We start from the raw sequence: 15711 nt of genomic DNA, 5'->3' as shown, positions 1-15711 counted from the left end.
AATCTGTGTGTGTCAAGCTGTTATCAGAGGGGTATGAGCAGGGCTCAAAAATGTGTCAGCCTTCAAACCAAGATGGTGGAGAGGACAGTTTGTAGTTTATGGTGGTGTTGCTTTAAACCTAATTTGCAGAGAGCCTCTTGCAACAAAAGATTCTAGTGACATGTCTAGAAAGAAGGTGGGATCTCAGTGCACCCAAGTTTGGGACAAGGATGGTCATAATGCTTGTTAGGATGCATATAAAATGTACATGTAAACAGCATTTCCCCCCTCTCCTGTGGTAAAATAAGCCTGGCTTATTTTACCTTTGCTGCATAAAACCAGACATACTTGCCAGTGATTGCAATGCTGATTCAATAGTGAGTTTTGCCCCCTCTCCTCCCTACTTGCCTTTAATTTTTTTTTTTTAATTGCATATACCATTATTTAATTTAATCTTCATCTGGCACCTCATTTGAAACAAAAACATATTCTTTTTTTAGGATTGTAAAAGTGCAATATCAGGATCCCACCCATTTAGGCAGCTGTGTGATATCACAGCTGCCAGCCAACCAGCATTCACACTGACCCAGTTTGCATGATCACAGTGGGGAAATAAGCCACAGTGACTTATTTTCCCCACTGCACGTGCCAGGGGGATTTGCATAATTACCCTCGCTGGCATGGCGTCCCATGTCATGCGAATCCAGAGAGGGTGGCTTGTTGCCATGATTAACAAGCCACCTCAGAACCCTTAAAAAGCCCATGGCTTCTGGGTGGTTTGTTAACCATGGCAACAAGCCACCCTTACTGTCAAGGGCTCCTTGGCGGCCTCTTTCAGTTTAATCCGGTAGCCAAGTCCAGACACAGACAAAGGGATTCTTTTCAAAGCTTTATTCCTTTTTTACAACTTAACAACTCTACTATCAGCGACTAGCTATGAGCAGCAGAGTACCTATGCCCTAAGTTGGAACAGTTGGTCCCCATTTGAAGGAGAATCACTGGCAGACCCTGAACTTATGGGCTAGGGAGAGTCCCTCCCATTTTCCCTTGGATCCTCTGGGCGCAACCGTTGTTTGCGCGCCAACCGGGCACGTCGCCTCCTTTCCGCACCCTCCATTTGGCGCCACTCCCTGAGTTGGCGTCGCACATCCAGCAAGTCTTCTTCCCACGCTCTCTCACTCCTGGGACTGCTATCTATGCTAGGAATGCTGGTGGGAGGAATCTCTGCCAGCTGTTGGCCCTGGGAAGGTTGAGTGTGCTCCTCTCCCAGGAGCGGCTGCTCTACCTCAGAATCAGAACTACTCTGGGATTCTATGGGCTCAGTGTCCACCCTGACACTTACTGGGATTGCATGACATCGCTGTGCTGGCGATGGTAATTATGCAAATCCCACCAGCGAACATGTGAACAGGTTCATTGTTTGTTTTGGTCTTGTGCTACAAGCCCTGCAGATCCAGGTTTCCCTTGGTCCTAAAGAGAAACATGAAAGTCTGGCCAGAAAGTGGTCAGTAAGCATCTAAAGCTCAGAGGCTGTTGTTTGATGTATGTTGAATGGACCCTTAGTTAGTTGTACTTGGTGGAATACATACATTTGTTTTGCAGTCATCCTGTCTCCAGTGTTGCTATTTAATTTTTATGTCAGAGGAATGAAATTCATTCTTTCTTTCCTTGTGCTCATCTTTCTTTGGTCTTGTTTATTTTAGATTGCTAAAATAAATTTGCCTTGATGAATTGATGAATGGTTTTGAGTAATTTACATTATTCTCTTATCCATGTTGGCTCCTTGAGATAGGACAGGCTCCAAATCTGAGTAAAATACAAAGTTATAGCGACCCTCCATCTCATGTCATATTTCCAGTGTGCATACATACGTATGGCATTTAACAAGTTGTCACACTGTATGGTCATGGAATGGAAAAGGTCATAAACATCCTTCCTCAAGTTAAAACACTTTGGCTGAATCCAGAGATTCCATTCCCATATTTGAGCTTGATTCTAAAATCTAAACTGGAATGGGACAGAATGGAGCAGAGGCAGCAATGAGAGGTCACAATGTTGAGAAACACCCTGAATGTTATATGCAGCAAAGTCAAGCTGTCATTCCATAAAACAAATGAAGTGGACTCATAATTAAATGCTCTACAAGTTGAATGAGTCAGATTTGTAAAAGCCAGTTTATGGGGCAGTGTCAGATTCAATTGGACTCTATTATAAACAAACTCTAACCCTTTACTCATGATCTGTGTGTGTGTGTGTGTGTGTAGGAGAGATCTGTTTTGCACTCTCTGGTCCTGTTTGCATGTAATGGCAACCCATGGGTTAGTTAAACCATGGTTAGTTGCAGCCAAGCATAAGCGCTACCACTTTGCATCTGCTTTCCGAAACAACCCAGGAACATCCTGTTCTTGGGTTGTTAGTTGTGATGTCTGAAGATTAAACAACCCTGAGATTGAACGCATAGTTTGTTACTGGATTACAACTCTAGGTTGTTTAATCCTCAGCAACCCAGAGTAATGGGTTCAGATATCACAACTAACAACCCAGGAACGGGAAGTTCCTGGGTTGTGTCATGATCCCACTGGACAAATCCTCTTTGGAGGAAGACCCAGAGCCTCCAGCAGCTGCTGAGGCTCAGAACCCACCAGGGCCAAAAGGCTTGAAGGAGCCTAGGCCCTCAGTAATGCCCACCCAAGACCTATGCCTGCAGGAGAAAGGGGAATCCACTTCAAAGACAGAAGAGGAGAGACACACACACCCCAAGCCCCCAGGAGCAAAGTAGACTGAAAGGTAGACCAGACTCCTTGAGTCCAGGAGAAATGCCAGGCTACAGCAGATAACTCCTTGAGAGTAAGGGGGCACCTCATGAGGAGACTCTTTCCAGAAGCTACTAACAAGCTGCAGCTGGACTCCACGCAGGGTTCTGACAGCCTCTGCTAAACAGCAGCAATTGGGAGCTGGAAGAGTTGCTGGAAACAACATCTATCCTTTTTTTCTGGCTCCAGCCCTCAGATCCGTAGCTTTCCACCAGACTGAACCCCTCATGAATACCTCTGGTCTGCCTTTTGACTATGCTTCCTGCCTGACCCTTGTCAGCTGTGGTGTCTTACCTAACTCCCCCTTGGACTGAATCTCTCCTGAGAACCTTGTGGACTGCCCATTGACCACTCTACCTGTCTGAATTCTGTTTACTGCAGTGCCTTGGTCCTCTTGCTGGCTGCCTTATCTTTGCTCTCTGCTTATTCATAATCTGTTTGGAACTCCCAAGGCACTCCTGGTTATTGACTTTGGTCTGTTAGTCAAAACTGAGGCTCAGGAAAGCAGGACAGGTTGTTGCAGCCCCATTACGTGTGATCCAGATCCTCGTCTCTGCTCCTAAACAACACATGTTCGTCTGAAGATCTGAATAGACCACACATGTGTGTTCAAATTGTGTACACATAGGCTGTCTTCATGCAACTGGAAACCCTGGAAAAGGAAATATCCCCAGTTGTGTGTGCAGAGCTGTTGTACATACAGCTGAATTATTGTGGTTAGACCTCTTGTGGACTGAAAAAGGGTGGAAAAATTATATTGTTTCAATTTTAGTTATAAAAACTGATGTTGACCAACACATACACACCCTCGCTAACCCTTCTATCATGGGTGTTATCTGTGGACTGAGGCCATCATTTCATTAAGTATAGGGACAATCAAGGGTTATGGAACTCCTCCATCAAGACAATGATCTAGACCAGCCTTTCTGCACCTGGTGCCCTCCAGATATGTTGGGCTACAACTTCCATCATCTGCAGCCAGCATTTACTAGAAGCCCAGCCCTTGTCTGATGTTCAGCCTGGTGATGGTAGATCTAGATTCAATAAAACTGAATTATTTCCACTGTTTAAACCAGGGTGCGCGCACGCGCACACACACACACTTTTGCTGCACTGTGCCTATATTTCCTTTCTCACCTGATTAGACAGTAACCCCTTTATAAACAGTTTTTTCTTACTAACACACATCATTCTGAATTGAGTTAGAACGTAGAGGCCGAAATTTGAAAACTTCATGAATCTTGACAGCTCCCACAGAATCTCAGCTTCCATTTCCAAAAAACAACAAGGTTGTGGCACAGCCCTCATAACACACAGGCAGTCTTTGCTTAAAGAAGCTTAAAAGGGGGCTGGCGGGGAAGCCAAGTGATGAAAAGACTGGGTAAATGCTTCTAACAGTGTGTCTCCACTGAGTTCCTAACAACCTGCCCTTAGCTACCAATTGCCTGTTTAATCTTTGAGAGCTTCATTAACTCCTTAATGGAAAAGGAACTTGCATTTACAAATTTGGAACAACATATTTCTAACCAGAATAAACTTTACAAATTAAATGCAAATTTTGTATGTGTGTGCATAATTTACTCCACCCACAGAATTTGCATTTTCTGATTGCAAAATCTGAGATCAACTTAGCACAGAAATTTTTACTCAATGATTTATATGCTATCTAATACATAGAGCAATACCAATGTACCCCATATTCAATCTATTTCCCAACCCCCATATATCCCCCACTTCTCTTATTTGGAAGGATGACATCTAGATATAGGGAGATCAGCTTCCTTATCTGATTACTTCAAGACTTTTTTTTTGAGACAAAATACAAGAATTCTGTTGAATAGAAGGCTAGTTTCTGACAGAGGCCCTTTTCTTGTAAGAATGAAATTCCAGCCATCAGTTCAGAAGAAAATTTTGGTTTCCTTGGTGGGATCCACTGAACAAGTAGCAAGGGCCTCTTCGCCAGCTTTCTTCCCTATGCTACAACCTTGTCTCAGAGAAGAGAGAGAACATTTTGATCTTGCTTTTAGTGTTGGAAATAGAAAGTTAACAAGCTTCAGTCAAGCTGCCATGGTTGAATGCCTGATTTCTAATTGTTTCTGCGTCCATCCTTGAAGGAACATTTCCATATTACTTCCCTATGGTAACATCAGCCTTATGAACCATTTGATGTATTCTATTCCACTAACCTTATAAAAAGTCATCAGTCCACTCCCAAAGTACCAGAAGACTAGGGCTTTAGAACTCTGGAGGGACATAGCTTCCTCCAAGTCATCACTGCAGATGGCAGCAACTTAGGGTGTTTCCGCATGTGGGTGATTTAGATGCACCCAATTGTTGCTGTTCCACTTCAAGATGCAAGTGAAATTGCAACTCTCCTTCCAGGTTTCTGGAATCCAAATGACAATCTGCACCCAGGCTGGCAATCCTGACAAAAAAAACCCACCCCAACATTTGGGGCTGGAGAAATAGCCAGGGCTTGCAGCCTGCCTACAGATTGTCATTTGTAAAGGGTCAGGTAAAGGGTTAAACACTCTCCTCTTCTTGCTATATTCCTGATCATGACTGGGGTGCTCTCTTGATGAAATTTAGGGAGAGGTGGAATAAAAAGGAAAAAAAGAAACAGATGTAAAAGGTAATGCTATTTGGAAAGAGAAGAGTGACAGAGCTGATTTCTAGAGAGGAATGACAGATCATAGAAAAGTAAATGGCTACAGTAGGGGTGGGCAACTTGTGGCCCTCCAGATATTTTCACCTACAAGTCCCATCATCCCTCACCTCTGGCTATGTTGGCTAGGGCTGATGGGAGGTGTAGGCCAAAGATTGCCCACTCCTGAGCTACAGCAATCTAAACAGGCCACAACTAGGGATGTACGAATCCTTTTGTGGATTATGTTGATGGTGGGGGGGGGGCGTTCTGTCCCTCCCCCCGGAATCCTGGCTGGGGGGGAGGCGTTCCGTTCCTCCCCCCGGAATCCTCAAACGGCCAGCTGTGCTCCGCGGCAGCTCCGCGGAGCAGCCGGCCAGGCCTGGCCCGGCCAGAGCCGTCTGCAGCCGGATTTCCAGCCGCGGAGGGCTCTGGGTAAAAAAACAAACAAACCCGCGTACGCAAATGGTGGCGGCTACGGTAAAAAAAAGATTTACATAGGCTAAAACGGTGAATGAAAAAGGGACGCAAATAGCGCCCGCTACGCTATTTGCGTTCCCCTTTATTTTCGCCGTCATAGTCTATGTAAATATTTACGTAGATTAAGACGGCCAAAAAGAAGGAACGCAAATGGCGGCGGCCGTAGCCGCCATTTGCGTATGCGGTTTGTTTGTTTTTTTAAAACCCACCCAACCATGATAGGCTACGTAAAGATTTACATAGCCTATCACGTCTTTTTTTTCTTTTTTTTAAACCTAGCCATGATAGGCTATGTAAATCTTTACGTAGCCTATCACGTCTTTTTTTTTTTTTTTACACAAGCCTGGAAATGGTGGTGGCAGCAGCCGGTCGGAAGACCGGCTGCCGCCAGAGCCGCCACTGCCCGGAAGATCCACCCCAGGTGAGTCTCGTCCCGTGGGGGATCCGCGGGGGGGCGGGGGGGTGGCAGGCCGTTCTGCCACGGAGTTCGGGGGGCTGAATGCACTGACATTCGGCCTCACCGAGATCCGTGGTGGAATTCTCTGACATCCCTAGCCACAACTGAGCAAAAAAGCTATTGAACAGCTGTGTGATTTACACCTGGGGAAACTAACTATGCAACTGTTCAATTGTGTTCAAAGTTAGATTTTATGAGTTCTGGAGGGAAAAAACTCAGAAAAATTAAGAAAATTGAAACAAGTTTTAAAATGGTGTAAAACTGCTCTGGGGAGGACATTTCTGATGTTGCATGGCAGAATCTCATTGGCTCTGTGTGCAAGTAGGTTCTGCCTCAAGTCACAGAAAGTGCAAGAGGACAGGGATGGATGATGAATGTGGAGGATCCAGTAGCAAAAGGACTTCCACATCCATGATTTTCCAAGCACGCATCCAATGCTACACCCTCTCAGGTCACACAGACTCCATCACTCCTGTTTTAACATGCCTGCTCCTGGGAGAGAGAACTAGCAAAGACCACTGAACACTGGATCAGTCCTGTGGTAGGGTTATCTTTTTAACCTGCAATTGAGATGCCTCCTTCATAGAAGTTTACGGGCTCTTTACATGATGCCATGACCCTCCAGGGCATTCTCCTGCACTAAATGCCCTTTGTTCTGTTTTTAAATAGATTGCAGATAATGAGCCATCAGATTACCCAGGTGTCAGCTTCAGTTTCCTCCATGAAAAGAGTAAAAGTGGCAAGGAGTGAGATCAATGAAAGAAGGAGAGGGAAGGGGGTGGGGGGAAAGGAAGCACATGAAAAAGGGAGTCATTGTGATCTTGCATTTAAAATGGAAGCAGAAAGCCCCGTTTTAAATGCAGAATTTTAGGCTGGTGTAGAGATGCCCATATATTACTTCAGCATCTCTCCCTCAAAGCACTGGGATTGGAAAGCATGGGTAAACCATTCACTGTGATTAGAAGCTACATCTGCCACTCACAAAACTACACCATCTCCTCTTTCTCCCACATTCTCCCCATCCTAGGGTTTTCCTTATACGAAGAGCTTTATGCATCACATTTTGGAGACATGCCCTCCGTGTCCCTCTAAATCCTGAATCTTCAGGGGTGTTCAGATTCTGAGTTGGTCTGCTTCTGAGGAGCTCCACTTCATTTCAGTGGAATTGAATTATCTGAATCAGCCCAATTCGGTTTGGGATTTGGCCGAATCCAAAGCACACCCATACCAAACAGGTATAAGTAAAACAAGGTAAAAAGACCAACTTCACTTCTTTGCCCAAGTTGCAGCAAATGACTGCAACATGACACTGTTTCCAAAAGTCTAACATAAAATGCATCGCTGACCATAATTGATAACAGCTGGGTTCCCTTTCTTGGGCGGGGGGTGGGGTTCAGTTAGCAGAATGCTTACAGTATGTAACAGAAAACATATGTGAACTGTAGATCTTGTTCGATGAGCCATGTACAGCCTTTTGCGTTTCTGAAGTGGTGGCATTTTGTACAGCGTTTAGAGTTTGCATAATAAGCCCTGCTCTGCAGGAAGCACTTTTTTGCCCGGATGCTCAAGGAAGAAAGAGAGCTTGCCAGTAGTAAAAAAATGGATGATACTGAGAACACAATTACAGGGTGGCATATAAATGTTTTAAATAAATATACACATAAAAGAACTTATGGGGATGCCTTTGACAATTGTTTGGAAACTACAGTTGGTACAATTTGGGACCCAGGTATCTGAAGGGTAGCCTCCAGATTCAAGGGCCTACTGAGATCTTCAGAGGCCTTTCTCTGTGCCCCACTGCTGTCAGAAGTGCAGCAGGCAGGAACAGAAGAGAGGGCCTTTACAGCAGAGGTGCTCCAAACCGTTTTATTTTCCCAGGTTTTTTAGGGTCACTGCTACTTTGACAACTAGCAGTTGCATGATTGTTTTTGTAAACAGCAGCTATGCCCCTGCCCTCCAATCTGTGGGGACAGGGAGCAGGGAATGTAACCAATGTTTTAATTATCAGAACTCAGCTTGCAGTCCTTTCACACACAAATCCATTCCTGGTTTTCTTCCAAGTCAGACACCCTTGCAGTTCTACTACAAATCACCCAGAGATCTACAAGTAGATCCTGATCTATTTTCTGCCCACCCCTGTCCTATAGTGTGGTTGTGGTAGCAATCCTATACACACTTAACAGGTGGAAGCCCCATTAAACACTGTGGGGCTTAATTTGAAATAAACAGGCACAGGATCCTGCTGTTAGTTTCTCTTGGTTGTCACTAAACCTAAGACTGGCTGAGTTATATAGGTAGATCTGGCAAATACAGAGGGCACCAAAATTCAAGCGATATCTCCCTCCCTTCTCACAGGTGAAGCTTTCAGCATATTCTGGAGCCACTGCGTTTCTCTAGTCAACTTGCTGGAGCATCAGGAACTCCATGTAGATCAGTTAATGTGAATTAATTACCTTTTTGTAGCCGGTGAAAAGTTCACCCAGGGCAGTAAAAAACTTTGTGCCAACCCTGCTTAAACCTCATCTTTTCCTCCCCACCCCCCTTATCTCCATTGTATCACTCACAAAATACCTAGCCCTCGTCAGCTCAGCTGCCTTTTAAACTTGATCCAATTAGAACTAGAAGAGATCATCAAGGAGGACCTAACACTTTTCAGCTTTGCTGAGAAACTCGGATAGTAATTCGTTGTCCATTCTTGTTTTTCCTTAGTAGCAAGGGATGTAGAGACTGGCAACCCCACGGAATGACTGACTAACTGAATGATTTTCCATTTCTGCAGAACAGGTGAAGCACTGCATGGTGTTCTCTCTCATTCATATTTATAGGGCTGATATTTATATAGGTTCACAGCCTAAACTGGATGCCCCGGGCGCCACAGGATAGCTTGGGTCAAAATCTGGAATTTATGTTGGAGAGTGCACAGTTCCCTAAGTATTTAAAGTAAACCTGGGGGATGGGAGTCCTGTAAAGGTTCACAGAATGAGGTGTGGATGGCAAACCTGAGGCATATCTATACTACAAATGTATCCATTTTATCCCAGTTCATTGACATTGCTCACCCCATCCCCCATCCAACCCCTGGATAATCCTAGGAAACATAGTAGTTTGACAGGGGGACTCAAACTTCTATTAAAAGACCACAAGCATCCCTCACAGATCTGTACTTTCCAGGGTTCCCCCATGGGGAGGGAATGGCTATTAAACCGGTTTCAGTCTGACAATAACAACAAAAAAGCAATAGAAGCACAACCTTGTGGGAAGATGTGTGGATTGCCTCCAACAAGATGTATGACAAGAGTGTGTGTGTATTACCTGAAAAACTGGAAAGTGGGTGGGGGAGTCTTGTGCAAGATGTGAGAAGAGATGACGAATGAGTTGTGGCAGCAACGGAGGCAAATCTGAACAAGGGAAGAAGAATAGATGACGGTGCTGGTGAATCCACTAAGCCTTCTTTAATTACGCTGTCAGCCACAACAAGGCGTCTGTGCTGACATAGCCCTGTGTTGCAATGTGTGCCTCAGCCCTCGGTGAGGCAAATGGTGGCAGCTGACGTTGGTACAGAACTGTACAGTGTCCCGGGGAACCAATCTGCTGAGGTAGCAGCAAGGAACACACTTCATTTTTGTGCACCGGGTGTTCTCACCAGAGCATCTGTCAGGCCCAACTGACAGCATTTACATCGGCTGCAGCCCGCTTGTAATTACTATCATTTTTATTATTGATTTCCCTGTCTTTTCTCTCTGGTGTGTTTCAGGATGTGTGCAGCGAGGCAATCTCTTGGCACTGAAGAGAAATTCATCTTTCGGTTGCTCTCCGCCGAGTTCTGGCCTCAGTTCTGGCACCACTGCTGCAGCCGTAGTGCTCAGAACACAATTGCACTTTAAAGAAGAAAAACACGACCACGACCCATGGGCACATCCATGGCTTAAGGCCCAGGAGAGTTCTTCATCCACTCCATTTTCCAGAGGGAAATGGAAAAACAAACAAAAAACTGATGTGACAAGAGATTAAATCTGAAGGAACACTTGCCCCACAAGGAACAGTTCCTGGTTATTTCCGTAACACCTTTTAAACGCAAAGAATTAAAATTAGAAAGGAATTCATCGCTCCCCCTGCCTGAGAAGAGATGGCCTTGTAAAAACAGCCACATTGCTTCCAGTGGACAAACTCAGCTACAAAAAAATGGCTAAATAATTTTTTACTTGCCCAAAGTTACTAATGGTGCAATCCTATGCATGTGTACTGGGAAGTAGGCCCCATAGAGTTCAATGGGATGTACTCCCAGGGAAGTGCATATGCCAGGGGAGTGTATAGCAAGGACCAAAATTCTGTTTTGGAGAAGGCTTTGGGGGCTGCATTCCAGTGGTGGGCAGGGCCGAAGGCTAAAGGGGTGGTGCTAAAATTCCAAAAATATCAAATATTTTAGCCTGATGCTCTGACAGCCTGGAACTAAGCCATAGGAGAAGCATTTCAATCTTTTAGAATGGGTGGGTGGAGGGGACTCCACAAATGCTGGGAAGCCACCAAATCCAGGTCCAGGGAAAGGCCAGGGAAGGGGGCGTGGCCATCTGGGGAACCCCAGAGGGCTGGATTGGGACCCCAGGAAGGTTGGATTTGGGCCCCAGGCTTGAGGTTCCACACCCTTGATGTATAGGATTGCACCCTAAATGACGCACTGACACATTGGGGAAGATAAGAGTTGCTATCTTGACAAGCCAAAGCATCTCGTCTTTTTTGCCTTTCCATCAGCCAATGCGGCTGGTGAGGTGTCCTGTGTAGTATTTTGCTGCTGCTGTGTTATGTATGGGGGGAGGGGGGAGAGACAGGGACGGAAGGACTGTGGCTTAGTTATTGTTTTGAACCTTGGCAGCACCTGTAGAGCTGGGAGTAGCAACAGCGGGTGGAGCTTCTGCTAAGTTCTTCATTTCCGGGTGTGCTGAATTAAAGAACAGTTGTGTCTGAGGCCTGCTGATTCTCCAGTCATTCCTCCCACCTACACAACACGCCGCTAAGCTGCAACCAGGGCAGAGTGATGTCCCCACTTTATCCTTATCAGCAGGGGCAGAAAGAAGGCATCAGCGCAAAGGGGTCAGCTCCAAATCCAGGAAGATACGGCACTGCTATCTGGCCAGCAGTGCCCTGCCTGGCCATAAGAAGAGCCCTGTTGGTTCAGACCAAAGGTCCTGCTCATCCGTTATCCTGTTCCGCGCAGTGGTTGACTGGATGCCTCCAGGAAGTGCACCAGAGGGGCAGGCAACAGCCTTAACTTGTGTGTTTGCCCCACAGCAACTCGTTTTCAGGGGCATTCTTTTTCTCTAGGCTTAGCACAGGTGTCCCTGACCTGGCAATCTCTAGATGTGTTGGACTACAACCCCCATCACCCCCAGCCAGCATGGCCATGCTGGATGAGGATGGCGGGTGTTGTAGTCCAACACACCTGGAGGGTTAGGGGAGGCTCACCCGCCAAGGTGAGACAGACAGAGGTTTCTGCTACAGGAAGCGGCTCTGCTCGAGGCAGTAGTTACCACTCCCGTTTATGGCTCCCTGCACATAGGTCACTAAAGACTCCAAATATATGTTATTTTGTACGACAGCCAGTGTAGTGTAGTGGTTAGAGTATTGGACTAGGACTTGGGACATCTGGGTTCTGTTAGTCCCCACTCGGCCATGCAGCTCACTGGGCGACTTCGAGCCATCGCTGACTCTCAGCCTAGCCTACCTCACAGGGCTGTTGCAAGGATGAAATGGAGAGGAGGAGGAGGACCGTGTAAGCTGCCTTGGGTTGCTTGCAAGAGGAAACGGGTGGGATAGAAATGTAATCATACATACATACATTTTAGTGACATTGATGCTACTTCCCAATGGCTGGATCCTGCAGTGCTTCAGTAGGATTTGAAAAATGGAATGACATGGGACAGGTAGCACATGCAGGCACACTCACCAGCATCCTGCTGCTGACATTGGGGTGAGGATTACCTGCTCCATGATCTTGGTGGTGTCATGTGCTTTTGTCCTCATCCAGACTTTCTTGGAACAGCCTGTGATGATCCTGCCACAGGGAAGTCACACGGCAGCCATGCTATGCCAGTAGCACTTGCTTTGCATGCAGAAGTTCCCAGGTTCAATCCTGGCGTCTCCACGTAGAGCTAAAAGAGACTCCCTGCCTGAAACCAGGGAGAACTGCTGCCAATCAGTGTAGACCAGGGGTCCCCAATCTCTGGACCAGCTGGCACATTTGGGAATTTGAGAAACTGCTGTGGGTGCCACCGCAAAATGGCTCCCATGGAGGATGTGGGTAGTCACATCATGGCTGTGGGGGGCCTAGCTAGTCAACCATGAGCTAAAGAGGTGATGGGGGAGAGAAATAGTGAGGCTAGAGGCTGGGGGGGAGAAACAGCAAGGTAAAGGGGTGGAGGGGAGAGACATAGTGAGGCTAGAGGCTGGGTGGGGGGAGAAACAGCCAGGGAAAGTGCTGGGGAGAGAAATAGCAAAGTTAGAAGCTGGGAGGGAGGGGAAACAGCAAGGCAAAGGGGTAGAGAGGAAAGAGCAAGGCTAGAAAGGGAGAGAAAGAAGGCTATTCCAGCGTTTTCCAAGGTTTTTATTTTTTAAAAAAATTGCTTTGAAGGGGACAGGGAGTGGAGATCTCTGTGAGTGCTGTTTGAGGTCCCCGTGGGCACTATGACGCCTGCCGCAGGCACTGCATTGGGGACCCCTGGTGTAGACAATACTGGGCAAAAAAGAACAAAGGTCTGACTTGATAGCAGGCAGCTCCCTGTGTTCTAAGCAGGCCTTACAGAGCAATACGAAGTGGCGCTGGGGACAAGTGGAATGGTGGATCTGCTGCCTTGTCCTCAGCCCTGCTAGCGTGCACTGACTAGGACAGAAGTGAGCTGGGTGGCTGGGGCAGTTAAGAAACCACCCAGCAGCACTCCAACAGACTGTGGGTTCTGCAGGATTTGTTAACTACCCTAGCCACGACAAGCCACGCCCGGTGAGGGTAATCAGCTGGCATGTGCGGGGGTGGTTAACAAGCCACCATGGCTTATTAACCACCTTTGTGCCATGCAAACCCAGTCAGTGGATGTTTGCGCAACTGGCATTTACTTAATTACCCGTGCCAAGTCGCGGGTTCCTGTGTTGTCTGAACCTGCCACACAGTGCGGCAGGGGTGGCCTCTAACCCATGCCACAACCCCTACAACAAGCTTTGGGTTGTGGGGTAGGTTAGAAGTGACTTGCGCTGTGCTGCACTCTGGGTTCAGACAATACGGAAACCTGCAACGCAGCACAGGTAATTAGGTAAATGCCGGTTGCATGAGGAGCACGCGCTTGGGATGGGGTGGGGACGACAACCCATACGGCATTGTTCCCCGTGCAGTCATACAAACCTGGCCAGTGTGTGTATGGGGAGGGGGATTCGCTGGGGTTTTCAGCCGTGGTGTGGTGGCAAATTTTGAAGAGCAGCTGCTCATCATGACAGTCCTCATAGCCATGCCCCCAAGGAGAGTCCAAACATTCAGGAAGCGGCTTGATCCATATCAGCAAACCAGTTCAAGCAGTTTTATCTACATCAGGAGCAGGCCTTTTCTAACGCTAATCAGTTTTAATTGCCCATTCAAGGCCAAGCCCCCCCTCCCCCAAATACTCTGCATTACAACTGTGAAAAATATATTGTTGTTGCCTGGAAAATTCATTTCCCCTCCGCTGCTGTGAGAATTGCAGCTAAGCTCGGAGGGAACAGGGAAATCTCAGGGTGGTGGTAGATGATGTTGGCGTTCCTGCTAATAAAAAAAAAGTGCCAGCGCTGCATCCCTGCAAACCCTGGCTGCACGACGCCACAGGGTTTAAGCCTGGCGGATCCATGTATTTCCAGTTTCCCAACCCTGCCCCCATTGACAGCGGTGGTGGTGGTGGTGGTCAGAAATAAACTATGCTGGCTCCGAAGCTGGCATAGCTGACTGGCCCAGATCAGGCCCAGGTCAGAAAGCGGAGCGGCTTTGGATGCAGCCATTCCAAAGCCAGCTCCTCCCCACCCACAGAACGCCCTGTTTCAGCTTGATCTGCCTGCTGCCACCAGTGAGAGAGCACCAGATGGGCACTCACACACTGTCCCCGCCCTCTCCAGTCACCAAAAGTTGAGGGTGAAGATTGCGCTCTTACTTGTGTTTTAAAATATGCTCGTTTGACACCAGCTTGATCTGCAGATGCCGGCAGGTGCTCATGTTAATCTCCGTGTCATGTAAAGCATCACCTCCTGTAAAGATGTTTGCAGGTCAAGCCCCTGATGACGGTGCAAGAGTAGGCAAGGCTGGCATTTGTTTGTGGTCAGTTGGTAGCCTGAGTTAGGGCCTCTTTAGCCCAGGACAATCCTTCCCCATTGCTGTTGCTGGCGGGAGGAAGGAGATGTGTCTGTCTTTCTCCTTATCTTTCTGTGGATCTGCGGCACCTGCAGTTAATTGTATCCATCTTATACATAAAAACAGGATGAGTCTTTAAGCTAGTCCATCAGCAGGCTTACCCATTTCAGGAAGAACGAATGCAGGTTGTTGTTGCTTTGATAAAAATGTAACTCACCCTTCTGTGTTCTCTCCCCTAAACTATGAACATTGGTGTACCAAAAATGTCTAAGTAAGGGTAGAGGGCTGAAAGCCCTTTTGTGAGATGACCAAAGCGCTGGTTCATAGGAGCTGGCATCAGCATGTGCTCTGAGGGTAGCAGAAGGCCTCTCCATCTTTGTCTTCCCTCTGTCCGTATTCCAGGAGGCAGGCGGGCAGGCAGGCAGGCAGACTGATGGAGGGAGAGAGGGAGCAGAGGAGCACATGCATTTCCAATTGCCAGTTTGGACACCCCTGGCTTTATGCAAGCAAACAGTCCAGAGTGACCTAACTTTCAATTACCCAGTTCAATTAAAAAAGGGGAGGGGGGACCAAAGGCAGCCTCCACTTGCAGTCAAGCTAAATACTTCTATAATTAGAATCTCATCATGAATGAGACTGTGGTACAGCTCCAGAAAGAAGTGCACAGAAGGCCTCTGGCACATAAGAGAAGTGTGGTGACTGAATAATTTACACAAGCTCCAGTGATCCAGATCACACACAACCAGTGAACCACAGCAGATTATTCACCCCACCCCAAAGTATTTTCCATGGGTATTATGTTTCTATAAGCAGGATAAGCAAATGTTGTATTGTGGAATGCTCCTGTTCAGATTTTCTTTTCCAGGTTACTCCATTCTGTTCCTCCGGTTTCCCATTTCCGACTCCCAACAGTAAGCATTGTGCAGCAACTGAGCATGCTCAGTGCTCATCAAGCTGTTTTTCGGGTTCCTTCCTCAGTTTT

The 15711-nt window shown here is 47.0% G+C and overlaps 1 long non-coding RNA gene across 1 annotated transcript in view; it reads left to right on the top strand.

The window, feature by feature from the left end:
* Positions 1–11337, top strand: part of LOC146359984 (uncharacterized) — a 39808-nt gene extending 28471 nt beyond the window's left edge. Inside the window, exons 4-5 of the long non-coding RNA XR_014786906.1 lie at positions 10128–10577; positions 11028–11337. This is a non-coding gene — a long non-coding RNA (uncharacterized LOC146359984). The remainder of the gene's footprint in view (positions 1–10127; positions 10578–11027) is intronic.
* Positions 11338–15711: the final 4374 nt, after the last annotated feature.

Source organism: Heloderma suspectum, chromosome 1, assembly GCF_057233095.1.
Source record: "Heloderma suspectum isolate Gila_16-S chromosome 1, 16-S_ref, whole genome shotgun sequence".
Classification (NCBI taxonomy): domain Eukaryota; kingdom Metazoa; phylum Chordata; class Lepidosauria; order Squamata; family Helodermatidae; genus Heloderma; species Heloderma suspectum.
The sequence above is the reverse complement of the archived record's forward strand: the minus strand, read 5'-3'. Positions and strand labels throughout refer to the sequence as shown.